Source organism: Corapipo altera, unplaced genomic scaffold (assembly GCF_003945725.1).
Source record: "Corapipo altera isolate COAL_440 unplaced genomic scaffold, ASM394572v1 47, whole genome shotgun sequence".
Classification (NCBI taxonomy): domain Eukaryota; kingdom Metazoa; phylum Chordata; class Aves; order Passeriformes; family Pipridae; genus Corapipo; species Corapipo altera.
In genome coordinates, this window is record NW_020884897.1 from 8890060 (window position 1) to 8915661 (window position 25602).

The window sequence follows — 25602 nt, forward strand, 5'->3', positions numbered from 1 at the left end:
TGTAGAAATGCACCTCAGAATCCATTTCTTTAATTATATAAAATATTTGGGTCTTCTTGTTCAAGTGGAGATGTAAATAATGCACTGTATAATACATTTTAAAAATCACCTGGTATTGAATAAACCATTTAATTTAACTTGGTTAATTTGGAATCAATATTATAATTAATTCCGTACTTCATTTGTCTTTCGAAGTGGCGGAACAAACTAGTTTGTGTCAGTTCAGCCTTGTAGGAGTGTGTGAAACGCTGGGGCTGTATTCCCTCTTACCCCTGCTAAGTAAGACTTATCAGTGGAAAGGTTCCCCACTTCTAGGACTGCTTTATAAAAGTAATTCATGACAAAAGAAAACAAAGTTTCACAACTTCATTCATCTGATCTAGCGTCTGATTTGATGTTTAATCATTAGTTGAACTGAACTGTACTAGTTTCACTTCAGGTAAATAACGAGGAATTGCCTGCCCTGTGTTCCTGTGGAATGCTGAAGTACTCCTGGGCTCACTTTGCTTGAAAGACGCTCCAAGTACAGAGAACACCAGAAAAAAAAATCACAGTTCTCCTGGCTCTAGTGAAGGAAGAGTCTAACGTGCCAGACTCCTCCAGTGCCACCCAGCACAGTACCCAAGTCTCCAGTCAGTATCACAGCCACCAGACACAGCTTCCCTCAGCTTTACAGAGAAAAAAAAAAACCCCTCAGATTTACAATACAGTGTATATTTTACATGACAGCAAGGGCAGCAAGTCTTCTAGAAAAGCAGATTGTCACCAGTCCTGCTGCTCTCTTGTCTACTAATGACTCCAAAGCTGAAGGATCATCAGAAATGCTGCTCATACTTCATTGGTTTTCCTAATTACTGGTCAACCAGACACATGACCAGCAAGAACAGGCTGAGAGCTGAGAGCTCACAAACAGAGTCCACACTGCAAAAAGACCAACTGCTACAGTGGTTAAGTCCTTCTCTTGCAGCAAAGAGCTACTCTGCAGACCTTCAATTCCCTGTGATGTCCAATCCAAACACGCCACAGGTAATCATTTTTTAAAACCCTTTCCAAAGTGTTGCATTTATGTTGTATGTCCCTCCCTTAGCAGAATGACCTTCCTATCCCACGAGACCTGTGCAGTGAAACAGAAATCAAGACAGGCTGGAAAACTCTGCTTTCCACTTGTATCCTGAGAGTAGTTTTGGGGTTCCAGTGCCCAATCAGGAGCGCCAGTCTCTTGGTTTGGTGTGATGTCAAGCAACATTATAAGTGAAGATCAGTGATGTGTAAAGCAACCAGAAGGCTGTAAATAAAATAGTTAGAAAATGTATGCCCTCATGGAGATATCAGAACGATTTAACGATCTAAAACTTCCTTTCCAGAGTCTTTTAATTCCCACAACTCTTATTTAGCTTAATGAGAGCTGTGAACATGCAGATTTATTCAACAGTATTGGCAAACTCTTGGTACTTTCTTAATGCTCCTATTCCTTTAGCTGTGTGATTAACAAAAAATGCTTCTTTTTAGGGAAAAGAAAAAAAAAGGTTTTCATGGTGCAGGGAGTTTTTCAACATCATTTGAATGATCCATTAGAGAGTCAGAATGTCAAACAGTAATTTAAGACAACAAAACTGTTTAAATTTCCATATTTCTTGGGCAAACATTAATTTCTTGAGAATTCAAATCATGATTTATAAACACCCAAGGCCAACATCCCTGCAATGACTAAACCCCCCTTGATGCTTTAGCTGACCAGCACAGTAAATACCTATTGATAGCTCAAGTTAACTACCAGTGAACACTGTCCTGGAAGCTGGGCTTTCTTTGGTGGCACAAAAATATATTAAAAAGAAATGCTGTGTGCAACGATATCAATTCCCAGCAGTGTTGCTGCAATCTGCCAGTGTGCAGAATGTGGTCCAAGGGTTGATGTTCAACCCATCTCTAACTGCGAGGCACTTCTCTGATCCCTTCTCTTGTCACTGACCCAGCTGGACTTCTCAGGAGCCCTCTGGGGATTGTAATGCACTGCCCACAGCACGAGTCAGACAAGTGAAAAACAAGTGTGCATTTGAATGACTTGCAGATCTTGGAGGCTTTGTCCTTAACATTGTGCTGCTGGCAAAGTCACACTCTCCTATAGCAGGAGACCATCTGAAATGACAAAATTGGGACAGATCCCTGATTAATACAGTTTGCCTCACTGCCCTTCACTGTTTCTCCAGTGACAAAAGTTGAATATGGGGCTGCTGTTGAAGAGCAAGGCTGAACCCGGATCTTATTAAGAAACACATTTTGCCTTCCCCTGAAATTCCTAAAATTCCTACTTGCATGGTTCAAACCTCTCTGTGGTCATTTTCATCCTCACATAACAGATGCCCCTCTAACACATGTGCTACTGCAGGTTTACTGATTAAAACAGCTCAAAGAAGAGTCTGTGTGACTTGGCTTTTAATAATTTCATTTAACAAGAAATAAAAAATTAGACAAACCAAAAAACTCCTCATACTTTATTTATTTGTCTTATTGGATAACAATTTTTGGCAAGTGCTGCTACCCAGCTGAATTTAACAGCATACTAAGTTGTTGCAATACTGACAAATACAGAGCACACTTGTTATAAGTGTTAAAAATGATGACAACAAGAACCCAAGCTCTTCTCTGAGGATTACTGGGAATTTTGTGCCCTTTTCACAACGGAGATCTCCAGAGAAATTCTCTTGTGCCTTACCCAGTTTAAAATATTAAGATGAGCTGCAGCAGGTAGCAAAAGCAGTAGTCAAATGATGTTCTTCCCACACCAGCCCTGCTAACTTCAAAGAAGATGCACAGGGAACAGAGAATAATTAAGACTGGTTTTCTGAACATGTTGGCTCAATAGAGAGCATCACTGCTAAATTTTGTCCAGTAGCTAAAGTATAATTTCAGTTACAGAAATTTTGAGAGACTTATGAGAAGCAAACGGGATGGAAAGGCATCCTAAATCTCACATTTAATAATTAACCTTTCTGAGACCAAAAGGGATCAAATTCAAAGCTGAAAACTACTTAAAGATAGTTATGATAGTCAAGAGCACTTTATAAGCAATATTCTTAATGTAGTTTCAATTCCCTTGGGAATGGCAAGTACTGGTTAGCCTAAATATGTGTCAGAAGTTATATCATAATAGTGTTTCGGTACATGAAAAATACTCAAAGTGCAAAAACCAGAACTTTGCTGGATCTTAATGTAAAACCATCCCTGGGATCTTTCTTGGACATCTGGTCCTTCTCGTTTGCTTTTTGAATTAGGCATGATATTTTCATCACACCAGATTCCTCACTTTGGCCTTTTTGTACTACATGTGCTGATAAAATACAGGGGTTTGTGAGCTCTTTTGAGGAAACACACTCAGTTTATTTGAATATCCAACAGCAACTATAATATATCTGGACAGAGAAAAAGAACATGCCATGTCTTGTGCTAAGAAAGCATCTTGAAACTTGAAAAAGGTAAGATAATATTTCTCCTCCTAGCACAAGGGCAGAGTAAGTTAGACATATATTTTCATTCTTCAGCTTCCAGCATTCCTATGGGGGAAAAAACTTGTGGCAGGAGGTCCATTTGACTAAATATTTCTAACACTTTGGAGCTAGTCAAATTTTTTTAAACAAAAGTGTTGAACCTGCCACAATCTAGTGACTGAAAGCAACACTTCTGCTGGGAATGTGCTAATTTTGATGAAATCTTTAGAAAAGGTGTTTTATGTTTTGAATGGACTAAACACAGGAGAGACCACGGGCAGCAACAATAAAGAGAGATAAAATATAATCAGGTGATCAAGACCAACAACTCAGAAGTAGGTCAGAAAAATTACCAGTTTCAGAGTTGAGAGCTGAACTTGGCCACTTGTGTCCCAGGTGAATGTCTTTATTCTGCACATGGCCAATCTGTTTTTCTAGTCCAATTAATATTTAATTGTTTATGCAGCTGCAACAAGAAAGGCTGAGAGAAATCCAGCCCAGAGCAGCAAACTCCTGAATGGTTTGCACATTCCTTGGGGAAGTAGGAGAATGGAAAATGCTCTCTTTCTCTTTGCAGTTTGCCTAGAAGCTCTATTTTTTTTTTTTTATGAAGAACTTACCCTGTTCTTGGGTTTGCACCCACACAAAATAGCAAAAAGAGCATATTTTTAAAAAAACCACCAAAACCAAACCAAACAAACCCACGCACAAACAAAAAAACTCCAAACAAACCACAGACTTGGGCATCTTTGTTGGACAGAAGTATTTCTCCCATATATAACCACAAATAAAATGAGTAGTGTAACTTTGGTCCCTTATGGACTCTCAAAATTAAGACTCTCCCCATTTCAGCTTTTCAGCAAAAGATCCAGTTGCTCCCTCCCTTTTGAAGATATCTCACAGCAGGTTCTACATCAGTAGCACTCACAACCAGAGCCCTACTGGCTTTGGCACTGACACTTTTCTCTCCCAAGACTGCAACCCAAGGTTAGTAGAAGTGATCAGATTCCTCAAAGATTGGCTAATATTAACAAAACAAACAGAAATAAAAACTGAATTAAAAAAAGAAAGAAAGAAAGAAAGAAAGTTTTAATACAGAGAAAAAGATCTGTGATGAGATCTAGTTTACCCAAGTCTTTTATGTGGGGCACTCCTACACCACCCCTTTTGAGATGGGGCAGCTGTTTCCTTCTCTACTTTTCATCTCCTCTCACCTGCCTTTTCGAAATCACCCAAGGTCACTGTTATTGTCGTGTCTTCTCTAGCCTGGCTAAACCCCTTCTGCAGATGTCAGAGGTGTGTATCAGAGCAGATGGCTCTACATTGTCTGATATCCCTTGAAACCTCAACTGGGCTGTGTGATATTACCAGCAAACACAGTCCTCCCTCCCTCCTGTTCCTGGTTAATTTTTATTAGCAAATTAAACACTCAATGTGTGCCCTGATGCAATCACTGCAGTAGCTAGTCAACACATTGCATCCATTACTTATCACAAATGTTTCTCCTGCCATTTCTATCCATCCGTGAACTGCAAATCGAAGCAGCGCAACTGTGGATAATAAATGTTTTTCAGAAGGTGCTCAGTACACTGAAGTTACAAAGGGATCTGTGGGAGTTGAATGATTCCAACATCTACCACAGTGCTAAATACCAGCTGAACCATCCCTGTTCCAGGAATGGAGCACTTACAGGTGATGTAGCCAGTGACATTTCTGCAAGAAACTATGAGCTATGTGGGGAGCTTCTACACCGCAGAAATTAGACACTGATCTGTGCAGAGTCTAAATCTGCACCACGTAACGAGAAAATGGCTCATCTTCTGGCACTGCAATAGTCAGTGTGCAGTGGCAACATTTATTGACCTAACCATAGCTGTGACACAATTAATGGCAATTTGATTCCAGCAAAAATGCATGTGATTGACCCTACTTCATTAGTTTGGAGAGTCTTTTACAAACTGAGAGCAAAGTGTTGTGATTCAGCAGATGAACTACAACAGCTGATTCATTTAACCTTATTTCAATTCCGACAAACCCAGTTACCTTTCAGAGATAATATATTAATGAAACAGCCTCTATACAAGTATTGGTCCAAGATTAAAGAAAGTAAGTGTCTTTTGTCTGGATTTGTATTTCAAATAGATCTCCATGTGCTTAACTTTATTGATTCAAGCAGTAGGTATATGATTAGACAGACAGATAGATGGAGTGTTTCAACCGATCTACATTCACGATACCACACAAAAGCATTCAAACAGCATTTTAGCTTTAATCTCAGATATCTGACTCCACATAAATACTTTTTCTAACCAGAACATCAGTTTACAAAGCTGCAGCTGGAGTAATGGCACAGAGGACTGCAGGACACTTTTGCTAATGACAAACAGTCTAAATGCCTTTTAATTTTAGGCTGGGAAAATAAATAAGGCGGCTTTTCCTAGGCTCCTGCACTGGTGCAGGCACAGAAAAACCCTTCTGGGGCCTCAGTGAAGGACTGAGACTGCAAAACAGCCTTGACATTGACTTAAGTGGGCCAGAACTCCAGTCCCAAGAGGCAGGAGCAAAGTGGAGCTAGAGCAGCCAGAACTTGAGGGGCAAAACACTACATTAATAACAGCAATGGCAAAAAAGATTTCTGACAAAGCATTTGATTAATAGAAAGTTGATTTTTTTCCTTGTGATGTTTCCAAAATGAGTCTGCTCCTGTCTCTTTTCAAAGGTATACTTGCCATAAACCAAGAGAGACAATGACATTTTTAATTTGGTTCAAAGCTATTAACTTTTGCCCAGTCCTTGGGGAAGAACCAGTTTTCATTTTTGCTTTGGAACTGTTGTAGAAAGAAAAAGTGATTATTTGCACAAAAATATGGACGTGATAGCCTTTGGAATGGGAAGGCGCAGGATCAGATCCATGGTCCTGGAGATGCACCTGGACAGCATGGGAAAAGGGAAGAACATGCAGTCCACAGGGTGAGAAAACACATTAATTACATCTGGTATTTTCAAAACACCAGAAAGGAATTAGGGAACTAACGAAGTTGCTTAATTCCTCTAGGCAATAAGATAATTCCAGCTAGACCAGAAGTGTGAGACAGTACACCAAGAAAACTGCTGTCCCTTTTGGGTCTGGCTGTCAGCTGGGATAGCTGAGCATTTCCACAGAAAGTCAGAGCTGTTTTGCACCCATTGAGAATGGGTCCCCATTTTTAACATTATCTGTATGTTAAAGGAAAGGAAAACCAGCTCAGATCAGACAGCTTATATGCAGTAGCCTGTTAACACAAGATCCACTACAAGACATGACCTGAATTAGGAAACATCTCACTCACCCTGACTTATCATTGATCACACCTCCTTTAGAGACTTAGAACACCTGAGAGGAACAGTTTAGACTGAATAAACTTCCAGAAACCTCCAGCAGTGAAAACCAGCATCAGTCCTTTCAGGGCTCACGTTCCTGAGGGAGTGGGAGGAGGAAGAGCACCAGCTGGCACAGACTGAAGCATGCTGTTGCTGCAAAGGCTACTTGCTTTCACCTTCTTCTCCTTAGATTTTGTTAAGATACTTGTTATTTCTGCCTTCAGCATTCATTCAACACATCTTGCTGGGTTGCTTTGCTATGCCTTTTATTTTCTAAATGGATGGTTCAAGCACATGATTAGCCCTCAGGCTGAGTCAAAGTAACAGGCAAATTAGAAGCCTAGAGGAATTAGGAGCCAAAAAGGCACTTGGAAATGAGCATTGAAAGATATTCAGCTTGTCTCAGACCTTCATGCATCCTTCTGCTTTTGCAATAGCCAGGAGCAGATTGTTCTACTTGTTTCTTATGAAGCTGAGGGATTTTATCTTATCTGGTTTCTTGCACCAGAAGTGCATGAAACTTGCTCAGGGTCTGCTGTTTTGTGCAGCTTCCATTTTACACTCCTGTCATACATCATCCTTACCTGCTTGCTCAGTTTTTTTCTTTTTATTTTTTTTTAAATTCCTTTATTCTTTTTTTTCTTTTGAAGATAAGCTGTTTGCTGCAGAGAAGTTCAGCCTGTGTTGATTAATTCAGCAGCTGTCTCCCTTTGTTTTTCTCGTGAATTTTAAAGATGTAGACTGGATAGTCTTGAATCAATGATATGTTATCAGGACTTCTTTTTATTTTTATCCTAAAGCAAGCAGTAGCCCATTGCTGATTTCCAACACAGAATCACCAGTCATTTCGATACAGTTCAGCTTTAATGGACTGAATCATTGGCTGCTTTTGTCTCTTACATAAAAGAAGAATCAGCCTCAGTAATCAGAGCTAAATCTCAACACCAAGAGGAAAAAAAAAAACAACACTCTACTTCCCGGTGCCAAACCCCCCCACACGCCCATGGCATAAAGAGAGCACTGTTAAAAGCACTGTTAAAGCCCCTTAGGCAAGGTCTAATAACCAAAGATCTTTTAATCTGGTTAGAGATTTGACCAGTTCTTTGATTATGATCACCAGAAGAAAGACACACTTCACCTATTCAATTACCATGGGATTGTCCCTAGGAAAATTGACCTGGCAGATTCTGCCATTTCTCATTTTGTACCTTTTACCATCTAAAAATGTTCAGGTACAGGTTCTCCCATGAGACAAAAGACATTTTTTCACCTTATTCTATAAACTCCCTTTTCTGATTATTGTAAGATGTTAAAAAAAAAATACCTGTTTTGCCTTTCCTCAAATCTACTCTCTTCCATACTCAGATTAAAAGGTTTTTCCTAAAATGACAGTTTTGCTGTGTTTCAGTTACACTGGCATTACAAGACATACTTCCCCATGACAGATACATGTTCACTTGCATGTATCAGCTTGGCACAAAATATTCTGTAGGAGAGAGAGGTTCATGAACCTCACCTCTCAAATACATTTCTAAGTATCATCTTATAATGTGACACTCCTAAGTTCAGCAATAGGGCATAGGAAAGGACACAGATCCCAGCCCAGCACTGGAGAGAGAGCACCATCTGCTCATTGGGGTGGCTGTTTTTTAGTGAAGGCTCCTATTCTCTAAACTTTGGGACAATAATTTCTGAAAACATTGCTACACAGAGCATTTGGAAAAAAAAAAAGGTAAATTAAAGCAGACTGCTTCAAAATTAGGGCTCTCAGTGTCAGTCAAAGGGACAATGTGATCAGGACTTCCCAGCAAGGTGAATAACTTTCCTGGCCAGGAAGTTATTGTTATTCATGTAGATGCTCTAAGTTCTGCTCTTGTCCTGGTGGTATTTTAAGCGTTTTTAACACATTCAATTGTCCTAATAGGAGAATCAGCTGAAATTCAAGCCACAAGGAAGCAAGGCCAGGCCAAATGATTGCAGCAAGCCAGTGGTCCAGCTCAGGGCTGTGGCACAAGAGAGAGGCATTTCCTCTGTCTCCCATTGACTCGGATAGGCTGGAAGTAGCTCTTCTGAGAAAATAAGTATTTGTTACTGCAGGACGTAACAGTTTCCTACCAGATGAACTCACCTGGAAGACTGAAGGGTTTGAGTACAAAACTATTAAAAGCTCTGCAACACAGAGCAAGAAAAAGGAGCCATGTAAGTAATGGATTTTTTGCCCTTTTTCTCAGTCTCTGGTTTCTAGACAATTTTGGTTGTAAGAAGTGTGGATCTGCTACACAGATTGCACTATAAGAGTAATCAGTGACAAACAATTCCTACCAGTTGAAACTTGCCAGAGTAGTAACCTACTGTTGTATAACTTCAGTCTTATTTACAAAGAACCTAGATTGTACTAACAGTACTGGAACACAACCCAGCTGGCGTGAAAGCATCAATTCACACATTCTTCATGGATTTCTAGAGAGAAACTGAGTTGCACTGCAGGAATGAAACATAGTCACACTCCCTGCCCTCTAAATAGGCAAAGTCCTCTGCAGGCTTTTCTGTTGGGCTGCACTGCCAAAGGAAGCAACAGTATTTCAGTCTCTCAGAATTACCAACTGAGCTATTGGTCCAACAGTTTCTGAAAAACACAAACAAATGAGTGAATTTTAAATATGATCATACACCAAAGGAAATAACTTCAGAGAGATATAGCTGGAAAAAAAAAAAACCCAAACAAAAAGAACATTTTTTTAAAGGATGTTGAGCTCACCTCCTGCTCCCCATAATAAAATGAATGAGATGCCTTCTCATCCCTCAATGAGAACAAACACAGTAGCCTGAAAATCTGACACAAAGGATATGTTACAATGCCCTTGCAATGTTTTGTACATGTAAGACCAGTTTCCACTGCATCATTATTTCTATTGCAAAAGGTTCTAGTCAAAATTGCTTTCACAGTTTCAGGCATTGTGATTGATGCATGACCCAGCTTAAAGACAAGTGGAGTTTTATTTGAACTACACAGAATGTCTGAATATGGAAAAGAAAGGAAGAGAGAGCAAAGGTAACAGGAATAGAATAACATGGTCCCACAGATGTACAACCTGACCATCCACAAACTCAGTGTCTGATTAGTTGACTCACTAGTTTGTTAGATTGAGTCCCTTCTTTTTGGCTAAATTAAGGTTAATGGAAAGAAAAACACAAGGACTTAGCTATATTTGTTCAACTCTGGACCCTTCACTTTAAGAAAGACATTGAGGTGCTGGAGTGAGTCCACAGAAGAGAAAAGCAGCTGGGGACGGGTCTGGAGCACAAGTCTGATGAGAAGCAGCTAAGGGAGCTGGGGGTGTTCAGCCTGGAGAAGAGGAGGCTCAGAGGAGACCTTATCACTCTCTACATGAAAGGAGGTTGTAGCCAGGTGAGGATTGGTCTCTTCTCCCAAGCAACAAGTGATAGGACAAGTAGAAATGACCACAAGTAGCATCAGGGAGGCTTAGATTGGATATTAGGAAAAAAGTTCTTCACTGAAGGAATGGTCAGACATTGGAACAGGCTGCCCAGGGAAGCGATAGAGTCACCTACCCTGGAAGTGTTAAAAAAATATCTAGATGTGGCACTTGGGAACACGGTTTAGTGGAGGACTTGGGGGTGCTGGGTTAACGGTTGGAATTGATTACCTTAAAGGTCTTTTCTGACCTAAAGAATTCGATGGTTCTATTATTCCATAGTTGTTTCAGAGACAGGTGAAGTTGAGGACATTGCCCCAGTTAAGAATTATACAAACTACTGAGGAATCATCAGGTGAGACACTGTTCTCTGTATGTGTATACTGTCTGTATTTCTGAGAAATTTTGCTCTCTGTAACAAATGGTTAGACCTTGAAAATTATGAGATTGCATATAAATAACAATATCATCAAGCTTAAATTACATAAATGCATTATCAATTTCTCTTTACAGGAACAAATTCTGTTCCACCTTAATTTATGTGTCAGTAGAAATTTTCGAAGAGGTACACACAGATGGTGTAATAGCTTGTGTCATGAGACCATTTAGTAATTAACCATTAATACAACAATCTTTGGGCACATTAGGGTAGTGTTAAAGGCCTAATTCAGAACTGCATATCTTTGGAGATCTTGCTGAAAACTTTTACTGTTTTCTCACTTAAATTTACATAAGTAAAGCATGATGGTACATATCTTCTAGGAGAACATCCATATGCCCTTAATCCAAGGAGAAAGAGAGAAAGAGGGTTATATCCAGGGAGTTGCTTTGATATTCTTCCAGTTTCTACTTGAATGACAAACCCTATCTCAGCTTTTTGCTCCCTTAGTCTCATGGGAGAGCAATTTCAAGAGAGCTACCAGTAGCCTTGTTGTAAACACCTAAATAACATATTTTATCTGTATAAGACTGGCAAGAATTAAAGATCCGAATATCTTTCACAGAGAAATAGATAGAGTCTTGGCTGAAACAGAGGCAGGACACTTCAATCTCAGTACAAAGTGGGACACACTGTTCTGAATTTCGTTTAGTTATGTTAATCAGCTGAACAACTTGAGAGAAGAACGTCATGAAGGGTAACCAAGGGGAGAGGTGATAAGGCTCATTTCCTTATCAGCTGGACAGAAAGTGGAACAGAAAGGGTTTATCAAGAAGAAAGGTTTAGAAAAAAATTGCAATTCAAAATAAAAATGAATCTGTTGTGTCTGTATTGCTAATATCCAGCAAAGTTGTGCACTTTATCCCAAATTTCCTTCCTCAAAGGCATTCTGTACATCTCCCTTGAGAACCAGGATCAGCAAGGCAGAGATAAAGTATTTTGCAAAAAATGTTCTTCTCTGAGTACTGGCTCTTCTGTCCTTTTCCAGTTATCAGCACAGAAGTACTTGGGTGCAAAGTCACTGTTTCACTCACATAACTCCAGGAAGGTGTTTGGAACATTAGAGGAAGTACATCACATTGTGAGGTTTCTACATAAAGAGCCCATTGGTGATTTGGATGTCAAGAACACTTTTTTTGTGGTGGCCTTGGACATACTTTGCAAGCTTTTTTATTTGTTGCTCTCACACTACCTGATTCTAAAAAGCTTCTGATAATCAGTTTGGTGAGCTTTAGGAGAGCTGTTTAAAGGATAGAAGGGAGACGATCAGTATGTGTTACTTTTCCAGTGCAGGAGGCAGTCACAGCGTGATTTTCTGTATCCCATATGGGATAGCAACATAAAAACCCCAGACATTTCCTACTTGTGTGCTTAAGAGTGTTGTTCAGGTTGGTTATTCAAAAATGTCACTATTTCCATAAAAAAGCATCCTGCTGCATGGCAGTTGTAATGAGATGGGCTGTGTGCGTTTTCCCGTCAGCGTAGATGCAGATGCAGTGATAGCTAACCACATCATGAGCAAGGGCTGTGTTTTGAATAGTAGCTTGTTGTGTAGCAGCAAGTGTGCAGGTTTTCTATGAAGAACACTTTATAGATTGCTCCTTTTACTGTTGAACACGATACCTACAAAGTTTTCCTGGCATAGGAATATTCTTACGACAATTTGATGGAGGACAAGGTAGTTAAAGTATTTGTGCTAAAACAAAACAGAGAAAAGACTTGCTACCTGTCAGACTGAAGAATTACATGTCCTACTCCTTTCAATCACATTGTAAGTGTGTATAAACTTGCCTGCTATCCCTGCTGAAAATTCACTCTGGATGTCCAGCTGTGATTTGATGATGCTTTACAAAACCCCATCAACTGTTAAACTCCATTTGCTCTGGAGATTTCATTATGTGAATATTTCAAAATCCATTTGTCAATGAATAGCAGAATGACCAGTCCTTTCTTGGGGGTTAATTCTCACTGAATGTTTGTTGCCTTTCTACTGACAGCTGAATGACAAACCAGTGCAAGCAAACTATTTGAAGTAATAAGAAACAAACCTATTTCTATGCTAATATGTTTGAAACACTACATTTCTCTGACAATATTATAATGTTGGAGTCTATAAAATGTCTACAGAATATTTGTTCTGTTTCTGTGTTAATAAACAAGAATTCATTATTCTAATTTTGTCCTTCATTCTCTGTAACCTTTGCAGAAAGAAAAAAAAAAGCTCGTAAATAACAGTGGTGATAAATTAGCACAGAGAACTAGACATATTTACATGGACATAGACTTCATATTGAAACACTAATTACCGCAGGCAAATTTAGTTTTCCCTTTAATCAGATTTTACAGGTAATTAGCAGTCAACTAAGATTAATTACAATTCATTTTGTGTTAATGTCATCTTTTGGTCACAGAAAGTTTACACAGTATTTTATTTACCAGATGTAAAGCTAATTCTTACATAGACATATCAAGGTTGCACAAACATGTTTTTAGTTCAACGCACACCTCTTACTAGTCTTAGAAATATGCTTTTGCATTAATACCTTCGGGTCTCCAGAGAGCCACGTAAGATCCCCAGGCACACCAAAACTCCTGTAAAGCTGAAAACGTCCCACCCAACCACACCTCCACATTATTCAGCTGCACTCAAAAGGGTTATCAGGACTGTTAAGCTCAGTACATTCAGTGTGAGACCACACTTTTGCATTCCACCCCATGTTGCAATCCATGTGCTGTAGCCACTCAGAAGTCTCATACAGGAAACTCACTGCCTCAGGGGCTAGTCCTACCTGGATGAATCAATCTAATTCACCAAATCTCACTCTTAAATTAATAGAGCCTCCATTTCCCATCCCCTCCCAGGCCACTTTATAGAGATGTGTGAAGTCCCTCGTCAAATAATTGAGCTCACATTACAGAAGTTATTCTCTACAGAACCAAAGCACCTCTTGACCTGTCACTGTTCAGGAATGTGAAAATGGAGAGCAAAGGAAATGAGTTTTTAGGCCTCATCATGAATAGTCAGCAATTAGAGCTGCTAACGAAACCAGAGAGCATAGAAAACTACATCTTCTGAAAACCTGATCAGAAAAAGAGCTGTAAAGATCATACACAAAGCTCAGGGGAGGCTCATGGGCTCCAGCATCTCAGGAGGCATCAGGGTTTAACTCTAAACATCCCACTTCCTGGGGCAGGACATGTGAAAATGGTATCTTGGGTATACCTCATCTATTCAGAACAGAGAAAAGGTCTATCAAATAAAAAACAGAAACTGAAAGACAGAAAACAGCAGTAACCAGTTCCCAGGAGAGCCACAGGGCCTCTGTGCAAGTGGAAAGGGTGGCCCTGAGCAAAACTCACTAGTAAATAATCTCTGCGAAAGGGCAAATCCCTCTGTGGAGAACCGCTGGCCCTGTTTCACACAGGCATGATCTCGCTCAGGTCCCAACACATAGTGCTTCCCTTCTGACTGCCCCTAGGCCTTTATAGGCATGGAAAACTCTAGGATGTGGGTGACACCAAAATTCTGTGAATGTGGGGATTTGGTATCGTAATCAAATGGAGGACGTAAGGGCAGGGAAACACTGAATTGATCTTTCCTCCTGTCACATGCAGCTTGTGCTAACTTTGTGCTGGTGTCAAGTGAGAAAACACTCACTGATGGGTTTTAATACTCCTCTCTAAACCAAAAAGGCTTAAATGTCACAGCCTGACCTCAGACAAGCAAAACCAAAATGACAGAAGTCATTGTGGAGATTCATACAGACATTTCTCTCCTCTGTTTTCCATTGCTTTCTTCTCATCAGCCTCAACAAAACAAAACCAAGAAACAACCAGAAGTATCTGAACCAAAACTGAAGAAGTGGATACATAACTTACAGTGACTGTTCAGTGTGTCTGACTGCAGAGCACACTGGAACTGCTTAGCCTGAATGAGGAAATAAATCTGATTGAGAGGCAAATAACTGGGAGTATTTCAAACTCACTTGAGGCAGGAAAGCAGAAACACACACTCAGTGTGTGCTCGCTGTAAAGCTTCCAGCTGCAGTTACAAAAATCACAAAATGCATTTCTTAGTGTAAGACCAGAGTTTGAGGAATTTTTTCCCGCATAACAACACGGAAAAGTCTTTTCCATTATATCAATTCCCTCCTGCTCAAGTGAAAAGTCTCTTGAGAACCTCTGCCCCAGATAAAAACAACCCAAATGCCTGGAGACCATCGAGCAGGAAAACGCTTGTCAAGTCCTTCTTAGAGTGGGGCAACATGGCATTTGAGCTGCCCATGGAGCTGTGATAATGTAATTCTGGAGTCACAATACAACTGAACAACAAAAACCCATCGGAACTCTATCTTTAACTTCTTGGGATGAGTCATTTGGCAGTGAAGTAGTTCAACAATACCCTGCACTGATAACCAGTTTTCATGCAGTAATTTCTAAACACTTTACTTGGTAAAGCTTAACCTACTTCATCCCTGTGAACTAAAAGCTACTCCACAGAGTTTTTTAGAGGAAAAAGTGAAAGAAGGTCCAAGATGAACAAATGGTATTACAAAGGCAACTGTAATAATCAGTGATAAAATTAGAAACAGGAATAGAAAGACTGACAGGCCAATTTTCATACAGTAATCTTGGAAGAGTATTTCTTCCTGCAACTGTGTTGCAGAGGTGATCACAATGATTGACTGCAGCAGTCAGACCTCCTAATAGAAACAATTGTATTAAAATTAATTAATTTAAAATTTAAAGAATTAATTTAAATTAATGAAAATTAATTCTGCCTGCACATCAATTCCATCTTTGCATTTTCCTAATTAGAACCTACAAGCTCTTTTGTTTATCGATCATACATCTAGAGAACTACAGACAGAACGTCATCACCACTGTCTGGCACCAGAGCAGTTGTTCAGGTCCACATTGGCCTCTGCAATAACTGTCTGACTGTGAGTCTGTGCCATCCCAGCACCATGGTGCCATGCCAGGCTGTGGGGTCCCACATGACTGGATCAGACACTCCCAGCTGGTGTGAACAGGCATTACACAGCTGTAAAATACCTGTTACCACTGTGTAAAATTCCTCTTTCCCCATTGAAGTAGATGTGTATAGAGAAATGGCTTTTCCTTCCCAGCACTTCTATGCCTTAGGCTTTTATTAAACTGGAGAATGACAGGTCTATCAAGACCTTAATATCTGCTTAATATTAGGAGGATATTTTTCCTGTCCCCTTCATCACCCAGCACGGTGACCCATGCAATAATACAGGAGTCAACCAGGTGATGCAGAAAAAGTAAGTCTACCACCTGTACTCAAGAAAGAAAGCCGAGCTTTCAAGGCCTATGGAGGAGGACCTGTTGCTCTTATTCCTGCACAATTCCCACTTGAGGACATGGACAGACCTGACATAACGTTTTTAATGGTCCCAGCTATTCAGACCCTTGAATCCAACTCTATAAGGGTTCAAGGGATGGCCCTTATTGCTGCTGAGCAGTAATGCTACCACAACGTGGTTTCAGAGAAAAACTTTTCAGATGAAGTTGCTGCATGTGTGAAACTAAAGTAATACATGTGGCAAAATAACACTGGGGCTTATGATGACATCTGTGTGTTTGCACAGCACCTTGCACCAGTCCTGCCTGGGGCCTCAGAGCAGTGCTTGGCATTAATATTGTTCCCTACAGACAGTAAGTTCATTAAACTCAGTCAGGAGGCAAACTGAATTCAGTAGACAATGGAAACAGCACAAGACCAATTAAGTGAGACTTCATACATCATAAAGGTGTAAGAATTCTTAGAGGCTTCCACTAGATTTCAATTAAAAAGTCCTGTGTCAACAAGCTAAGCAAGCTATTTATCAAGAGGAAATAAAAAAATGGAGACAACTTTCAGTGCTTACATCAGATAGAGTATTTAAAAGTATTGTAGCTTATGCAATATTTCAAACGCAAAGTGAGGATACAAAGCCCACTTTACGTCAAACAAGTTCTTAATATATACTACATAAACTTTAAAATCAGCAAAAATTTATAACAAATGGGTTATATCTGTCTTTGCTAAGAAACTTTTAATTCTTTTCTCTTTCAATATTGCTCCACAGGTACTGATCTCTAAAGTCTTAATTCTTTAAAATACCTGAGGCTGTTGTTTATATTTTTCCAAACAGCATGTTGGAGCACACCAGCACCAGCTTTTATCTCTTCTACGGGCTTCTTATCTTCCATCCAATCCAGAGTATCAATACTGTCCATTGCTGTGCTCCATTTTCTTCCTCTGACTTAATTTGTACTGATGCAATATTTTCATTCTTTCCCAGTATCTCCTTATGACAGAAACGCCTTCAAGAGCAGTCAAAATACTTTAGTTACTTCTCCCTGGTTCTGAGTCACTTACCTCTATTCTGAATCACTATGAAACATTACATTAAGTGCTATACTTAGAGTATATTGCAAATGTAATGGGATTTGAAATACATTTCAAAAATCAACTCATGTCATATATCAATATGAGCAACGCATCAGGAGACTGCAAATACATAACTATCTATAAGTAGAAGTAAAATCCTTATCCTTCATGTAAATTAGACAAATAGGAGAGCAAGTTAGCTATTCTAAGTAATGTTGGGCATCTAAGTTTAAACTATATTTTCAGAAGATTTTGAGGGATCTCACCCTCTAACTCAAGAGGAAGAAGCATTTTATGAGGTCGGACTCATTAGCTTGGCTCATGGATTCCCATGGTGCCTGGCCCAGTAGTCTCTGGGCCACTATTGGTCCACAACACACCCCAGAAAAGAGACCCCCAAAAGGTAATATGATTCCCACATTGTCAAAACAAGAACAGAAACAAAACAGCAAAAATGCCAACAGCAAATGAAAATGCAAAGTTTTACCTAAAGTATTTTCTTATGTAATTCTGCACAAGAAGGTTTGCAATTCTTTTTTAAGAGTACGAATAAGAAAGGGTGAAGTCTGCGAATTTTAAGTCTGCGAATAAGAAAGGGTGAAGACACTGATGTATAGAAGTGCAGAGAGCATCCAGACAGTGGATGTTCTCAGGGTGTTGGTGTACCTTGCTTTTTGTTCATTAGCCTGCTTTAAAAAAGCCAAACTTTACAAGAACCTGTTGAGAGCTTGATTCCTTATATTTTGCAAGTTCCCAGCATATTATGGTACAGCTAGAGATGTCTATAGTACTTTCTTAAGGCTTCTATTCTCTGTAGGTAACTGCTTTAGCTGGTGCTTTCATATGGCATAACCCTTATTGTAGACAGGATAGGACCATGATACAACTTTTCTCTTACAATGTAGTGCACATTATAAAAAATCTTCATATAACCCCTCTCAATTCAATGTTTCCCAGCAGTACTAGTCCAGCTTTCTGTGATCATTAATGAAAATATAAGGTTGGAATTTCCTTCTTCAGCAACAATACACAGCAGGAAACTGTGCAGTATGACTGAAAGTGATTAATAAGATTTCCTTGAAATAGGGCACTGGTAAAATTCCCCTAGTACTTTCAAACTCCAGTCAAGAGAAATCAAACAGAACAAAACAAGAAAGTGATCCTCAGTTTCTATATTGAGGATCAGAACAATGCTCTAGCTGAGTGGGTACCCTATTTCCAAGTGTCACTAACACTTTTAACCTCAGAGAGATGCATATGTGCTCCACAGACAACTAGGAGAAACCCAGAACAAGTAGGACTCTTTGATAACAGCACATTTGAGTATAAAAAGCTATGCCTTAGAGAACAGGAAGGATTAGTTAAGCAGAAAACCTGGCCCTGTATGGCCTTGTTTAAAACTCCCAAATTGAGTGAATGCTTCAAATAATTTAGTAACATTATTTATTTCAATAAAAAGTAGATTCTGCAGGATCACCAAAGGAATATTTCAATATATTTAGGTTCTTAGGAAATTTCCATCATTTCAGTTCTGATTTTATGATGAAAGTTAAGGACTAAGCTCTGAAGGGTGTCCTTACTCTTCTTTCCTGTTCTTCCCTGCTTTCTGGGAAGGCAGGTTATGTGTATTTATAATTGTGAGGTTAACTACTTTCATTTAAGATTATGAGGTGTCCCCTTGTTTGATCTTGGTAAACTGGGATAAAATTTCATCCTTCCTAAAGATGACTTGCTTGATCAAAAAATAATCCAGCAACTGATAGTGACACCAAAAGATAGATTTTACTAAGAGATGACACAGGACAGTCGTAACTATTTTGCAGAAGGAAAGAATGAAACGCCAGCAGTTAAAACTGAGAGCACCACAACTGAGTATGAAAAAGAGAAATGCGGGGGGAAAGAATGAACCTCCAACTAAATTCTGCACACAGAAATGCAAAATATCATCCTCTCATGCACCTAAATCATAACCTGTTCTCTACTTCCAGCTCAATGAGTGCCCTGAGGCCAACAACTGCTGCCTTGGTCAAAGAAACTCACACTACCATAGTAAGAGCTTTCCTCTTGAATCAAAATACACCTTGTAAAAGCACCTTACACGTGTGGACAAACCTATTAAATAATTAGTAAATAAGAAATAGAGTCTTTAAAATGGATGTCCCAAAAACGTAGCAAAATACTGAGAACAAGTATTACCTACAATTTTCAATACAGGAAGATCTTTGGGATAGATCAAACGGTCTGGACTCACTTTTAATTAAATGAGACAGCATAATTGCCTTTTTGTAATCCTTCAAAAGAAGAAACTAAACCCTAGAATTCTTGATGTTCTGAGCATTTTTTAAAAATGCAGAAAGTGCAAGTATCAATACATTTATAAAATTTATATAAAATGTATATAAAATGAACAATATTTTATTCTGTGTTTACATGACCATTTAAAATATTTCCTGCAATGGATTGTTTCCCTTGGGTTGCAGACAGCAGGGGAATCTTGTACAAAAGAATGTAGACTATGATAGCCCAATAGTGATACAGAATTCAAAGCCTCACTACTGTGAATTTTACGGTTCTCTCTTCAGCATTTCATAAAAGGAATACAATCAGAGAAAACAAAATGTATTTTCATGGGTACTTCTGAAATTAACATTGACAGAAAAATTTTCAGTTGAACATCACTGTTTGATGTGTCATTATTATATGAATGAAAATTAATTAAAAGATACCTCTAAATTTAGTAGATCTGCTTGCATGAGCCCAGAGTGCAGGATTTGTCCACAATTATGACACAACCAGTAACATAAAGGTTTGAGAAGGTAGTAACTGTAATAACAACTTGTACTTGAATTATGAATCATTACGGATACATAATTAATATGCTTATGTAACTAGAAATTGAAAGAAGTGCAAAAGATATGGGTGAAAAAGGGGGCACAGAGTAGTTTGGTATTTAATAAATGCATTGGGATACAACTTAGATCATGTATATTCGTAACACATCTTGAAAAATTAAGCTTCCTCGTGACACTTTCATCTGGCTCTGAAGTAGTTGGAAGCTCTTTGTTTCAACCGCATTTGGAGGAAATCAAAAGCATTTCCATGCATACGGAATCTCAATAATGCACATGAAAACAGATATCCTCACTCCACCACGCTTGTCCTCTTGGAGATAGCAGTTCACCAAAATAATAATGTTTGTTATTGAACAAATGCTATCTTTAATTGGAACTATTCCACACCTGATATTAGCCTCATGCTTGCATTTATCTCATTAGTAGTTACTTGCCTCCCTTTCCCCTCAGTACCTCTTACTTCTGCCCATCTCTTCCATATGGTCCATGCTGTCTTTCTGATAACAGTCCTTTGGGGGCCATGACTGTTGCTTCCCGCAATTTTTACTCATGCCAGCACAATACAGCTTAAATTGTTCCTGGCCTTCAGGTGGTATTTCCTTAATGTGTTGTAATATAAAATAATGAAACATCTGTGTGGGATGGGAATATTCTGGATGCTTTGCAGAAATCAGAAGAAAGGCAGATCCTCCCTGAACCGCGTATGACTCGAAATTCCAGTTTGGCAGCCTTTTCTCCACAAGTACATCCTGTGGGTAGACATGAATCATGAAGGATTAGTGCCATTCGTAGCAGCCTTTGCTCAGAAGCACATGTTCCTCCCTGCAGAGTCCTGGTGAAGCCATGTGGTGCTGCGTGGGCAAAATGTTCTGCTACATGAAAGTCTGGGGCCATGAACTCTGCTGATGAGTGGTTATCGACTTTCTGGCTCTGGCCATCAGGGAAGTCCTGAATTTTCAAGAGAAGAAGGAATGACACACTGACTTCTGCACACTCATTTGAAGGCTAATTTTAATCTACCTCATTTTGGCTGGAAACCTTGGACACAGGCTGTGTGGATAACACAAGTAAAGCTGACATTTCACCAAAACTTTATGTATCAAGAGAAAAAAACACCAACAACAAAAGGCTGTAATTTATTAAAAAACTAAATAGCTGAATCAGAGAACATCAAAGAGTTTATGATGGGGAAAAAAAACCTTAAGAAGGCTAGTGTATCTCTGTTACTAGAATGTGGGGAGATGAGTAGACTGATGGTGAAGAGAGAAAACTGTGGAAATTAAGAAAAGCTAAACATTACAGCTATAAATCTCCAGTAATATTCTGTGTGGGGATTATTGATTTGCCAAGCTCTAAAACTGTTTCCCTATTCAGACCTTCACAGGAAACAAACCCAATGCTTATGCTAATATAACTATCCAACAAAAAACCCACACATACGTGCAATTCCAGCTGGAAGCCATTGGTCTGCCTGGAGTCCTTCAAGCAAACTACATTCTTTCAGGTGGAGATTTACCAAGCTGTTGAGTCTTTACTACATGACTTTTCTCTCCAATGTATATGAGACAGTAAAGCTTCACACTTCATTTGTGGTGACATATGCTATTCCCTTGGGAATTACTACAGACACCCAAGATTTACAGCCCACTCCCAAGCAGCAGTATTCCTGTCACTGAGCACTATGAAATCTGAATTACTGTGGTTGAGGAAAACTTGTGGGACAACTGCTAAAAACTACAGAAATCTTGAGAAATGTAGCCAAAATTAACAACTTTCAATTCTTTTTTGCTCAGAATCTCAAACTTTACCTTCTAGACGGACTCTTTTTCAATATTAAATTAACATTTGCTTATGTAGAGTTCACAACCTAGTTTTCTTATTTCCCTGAAAGTTCGTGTTGCTGAAAAGCACACAAAAAGGGTCAGGGAACTTTACAGCTGTGATCTGGACAGAGTTACAGCCTAAGCCAGAGAACTGGTCCTGGAAATGGAAACCACTCCATGTGCTGATCAGCCAGATGGCAGATCAGCCAGACCATGCAACTGTTGGGTTCATGTTCTACCCATTCGCCCTTCAGAAGCATTAATTTGAGTTTCCTTATTCCTGTACAGCCGCTAATTTTCATATTTGGACTTAATACTTTTGAAATCACTGCCTTTTCTGTCACATTTGGCTGAAATCAGCTGCTGAGTCCCACAGTTATTGGTAGAGATGGACAGAAAGCTGAAAGCATAGACAAACAGCATGGTTGTACATATCCTTCCAAATCAAGCCTAGAGATGGTTTTTCAATGAAAAGTTGTTGATATCAATATGCAAACACTTTGTCCTACCAGAACGTACAGTTTTAGGTACAAACTAATCTTGCAAATCACTTTATTCTACTTTTTTGTCATAATGCAAGCTGTCTACGTGAGTGACCCTGGTACACTTTTCTTTATTCCTCAGCAGCCACCATCACTTTCTATATTTTCTGCTGCATTCCCAAATAAAAAGTAATTTCAGATTTTTTTGTTTTGAAATTACACTGGAACTACTTTCGCAATCCCCTCCAGTTGTGTGCTGTCTTAAATCTAGTTTCAGTGTAAGCAACTGAGACATTTCTACTGTATGATTTACAGCAAGTAGGTACATGATATTCTGGCACATACTGTTGTTCTTTGTTGAGCTATACAAAACAGTTTATCCTTGCAAAATACAAAAATTCTGCTTTCAAGAGGACTACGTAAATAACATATATTTATAACTTAGTTAATAATCATTTAGTCTATTGTCCCTACATTCTCTGGAAGCATAAGGTTTCAGATTCTCTGGTTCATATATGTGAAGCTTATCTCATGATAAATACAGAAGACTAAATCATTTTTGCATACTGGAAACTCGAATAGAGAAGGTTAACCTAGTTGTAATTCTTTCAAGTAGAAAAGAAATAACCTATGAAAGCCAAGCAACTTTCTTTAATTTCAATGGAAATTGAAATAATGTATGTATATATTCTGAAAAAACATTTATATTTTAGTCATTCATGAACATGTATAATTATTATCCAATATGAATTATACACAATTTAATATGAAACTATGGTTATGGAATTCAAAAGACACTACAGAAAGTACAATTCATGTAAGATCTTTAAACAGAGCATTAGCTGGAACAGTCTCTTAAGAAACTGAATGCTGCTGAACTCTTATGGATCTGCAGGATTGTGTGGAAGGCAAATAACATCAGCTATTAGAGAGTATTGCAGGAAACCAGAAATGAAAAGTCACTAAAAAAAAAAAAAGAATATAACCAAAAGGATAACAGGAGGATTCTGATCCCTAATCACAGATGCCACATGCTATTTTGGATGTCATGGCCTATCCTGCTTGGTTTCCCTCTGCCATTCCAGAAAGATGCAGGTCTTTAGTTCTCTGTAAATGGTAAATGTCAATGCTATGCAAGTGCCTTGGGCAACTAAGGGCATGAAAGTGGCACAAAGCATTCACATTCAAATAACTGAATGTCATTCTTAATGTTAGGGGAAAAAAAAACACCCTCATAATCATATCTGAAGTAATTTGCAGACACAAGGAATAACTGTGAGGTAATGACTGCCTATGTGTAACATCATTTTGGCCAAACTTCAAGCTTTGACTTAAGGTCAAAGTATAAACATGTCTGACACAGTGGCACCATCTTTCAACAGCACCAACTTCCAGATCTTAGAAATAAGAAAGGCTTTATACAATTAGCAATTATCACAGCAATTCAGACTTCAGTCTGGTTCCTACTAGAACAGTCTCACATAAATTTGTATTTATGTGTGCTTGTAGGTCCTATCCTATAATTCCTAGAAAAAGACCGTAATTGATTTTTTGGCAATTCAAAATATACTGTAGGTCCATTAAACAAACAATATAATTTAATAATGACTCTGATGACTAATGCTATCCCTGCTTATAAGCAGCAATAAAATTTCTCAACATTATCCTTGCCCTGATACAGTAGGGATGCTAAGAAAAATGCACATTTAATGCTTGAGGATGGTTTCAGGTTCATTGGTCAAAGGGGCTTAAGTGAGTAATGATTGTTTCACAGCATTTCAAATAGAATACCTTTATCAAAAACAGAGAATTGCTTCCAACACAGCACTTCAAAGAATGTGCCCCAGTCACTACCAGAGTATTCCTAAAGGAACTTCCAACATCCTATTGTTAATTCAAGCTTTGTGTAACACACTTTGTGTAACAATGGCTTCTCCTGTGCAATAATTTTAAGCCAAAAACATCTATCAAGGTCCATGCAGTGCTGAACAGCCATTTTTCTGTTTACAGGTATCAAGTAAAATCATTAAATACCACACATTTTTCTAATATTAGCAATAAAATTGAAATAGCTCACTGAAATACAGTGAACTACTCATAACAGTGCCACACAAAAAGTTGCAAAACATCATTATAATAAAAGGCAGCCCCTAAGCAGGACTAGAAGTTTGAGGGGGAAACCATGTGAAGGCAATGCAGTTACTAACAGAGCAGACAGAAGTAGATGCAGGAGTAGTAAATGTGTAATTTAAGACTTATTGAATTGACCCTATACTTCAAGCATATTTCAAGTAAAACTGAACTCATAAGATAGATATTTGTAAGTAGATTGAAGACATTTCCCCACATTGATATGATGGGCATCCTCAACTCAAGAGAGGAGTAAGGAGGGATGCAGGCATGCAATAATATTGAATCAGAGCTGTACTGAGAGAAGGTTCAGAGAGATACTAAAATTGTCCTGATTTTGACTACCTTTGCACTCACAAATTCCAGAATCCTTCCCTTATTGCTCACAGTATTTCTCAGACATCGCGTCTTCAATAATTTGGATATCAGATGGGAAAAAAAAAAAAAAAATCAAGCCTGCAGCTAAATTCTGGAAAATATATGTCATCTAGAGCAAATTGCTAGGAAATAGAATTTTGCTGAACTATCACAGATCTGCAACAGTTCATGGAAGATAAATAACATGAGGTTTTAGCAAGCATTGTAAGTTCCTGGGAAAGAAACCAACAGTCACAAAAGAAATCAATAGAACTAAAAAGACAACAGTGTTTCAAGTAGTAGGGGTTTGTGCTTCCAAATATCACTTGCCTGGTAGGTATTTTTAAAATAAGACTAACATTTCAGGAAGCCCGTTGTGCCATTCCTGGTTACACTACATTCTCTTCCTATTTATAAATAGGAATCCCAGTTCCCAGAATTACAAATTTGGTTTGGTTTTGGTTTTTAACTGCTTTTTTAATTTTTATGGAGTTTTCTGTCATGATTTGGAGAAGCTACAGTTGGAATATTTAAACTGATTGCTGTAGGTATGACAGACCATATCCTGTTCACTTTAACAAAATAATCCCAATGGTGGAGCCATTTGCAGTGGCTGGTGTAGGTGAACAGGTACTCTGCAAAGACTGGGATTGTCCCAATGGGATGGACCAACCTGCAGAACTGGAACAGCTCAAGAGCTGCAGAAACCTTCTAGCAGCTGAAAAAAGTTACTTCCTATAAACTTCTCCCAAGAATTGTTCTGCCACAGCAATGATGAATGCTGTTCCTATTCAGCTGAGGAATAGCTTTTCCATCCAGTTCTAGAAAACCAGCTGA

The 25602-nt window shown here is 38.8% G+C and overlaps 1 protein-coding gene and 1 long non-coding RNA gene across 6 annotated transcripts in view; one reads left to right on the top strand and one right to left on the bottom strand.

Annotated features, from left to right (window-relative positions):
- The window catches only part of DPP6 (dipeptidyl peptidase like 6), a 542987-nt gene that overhangs the window by 200098 nt on the left and 317287 nt on the right, over positions 1-25602 (bottom strand). The window lies entirely within an intron of this gene.
- On the top strand, positions 932-19306 carry LOC113949622. The gene is made up of 3 exons (XR_003528484.1): positions 932-1026; positions 8770-9044; positions 19110-19306. It is a non-coding gene; the product is annotated as an uncharacterized LOC113949622 (long non-coding RNA).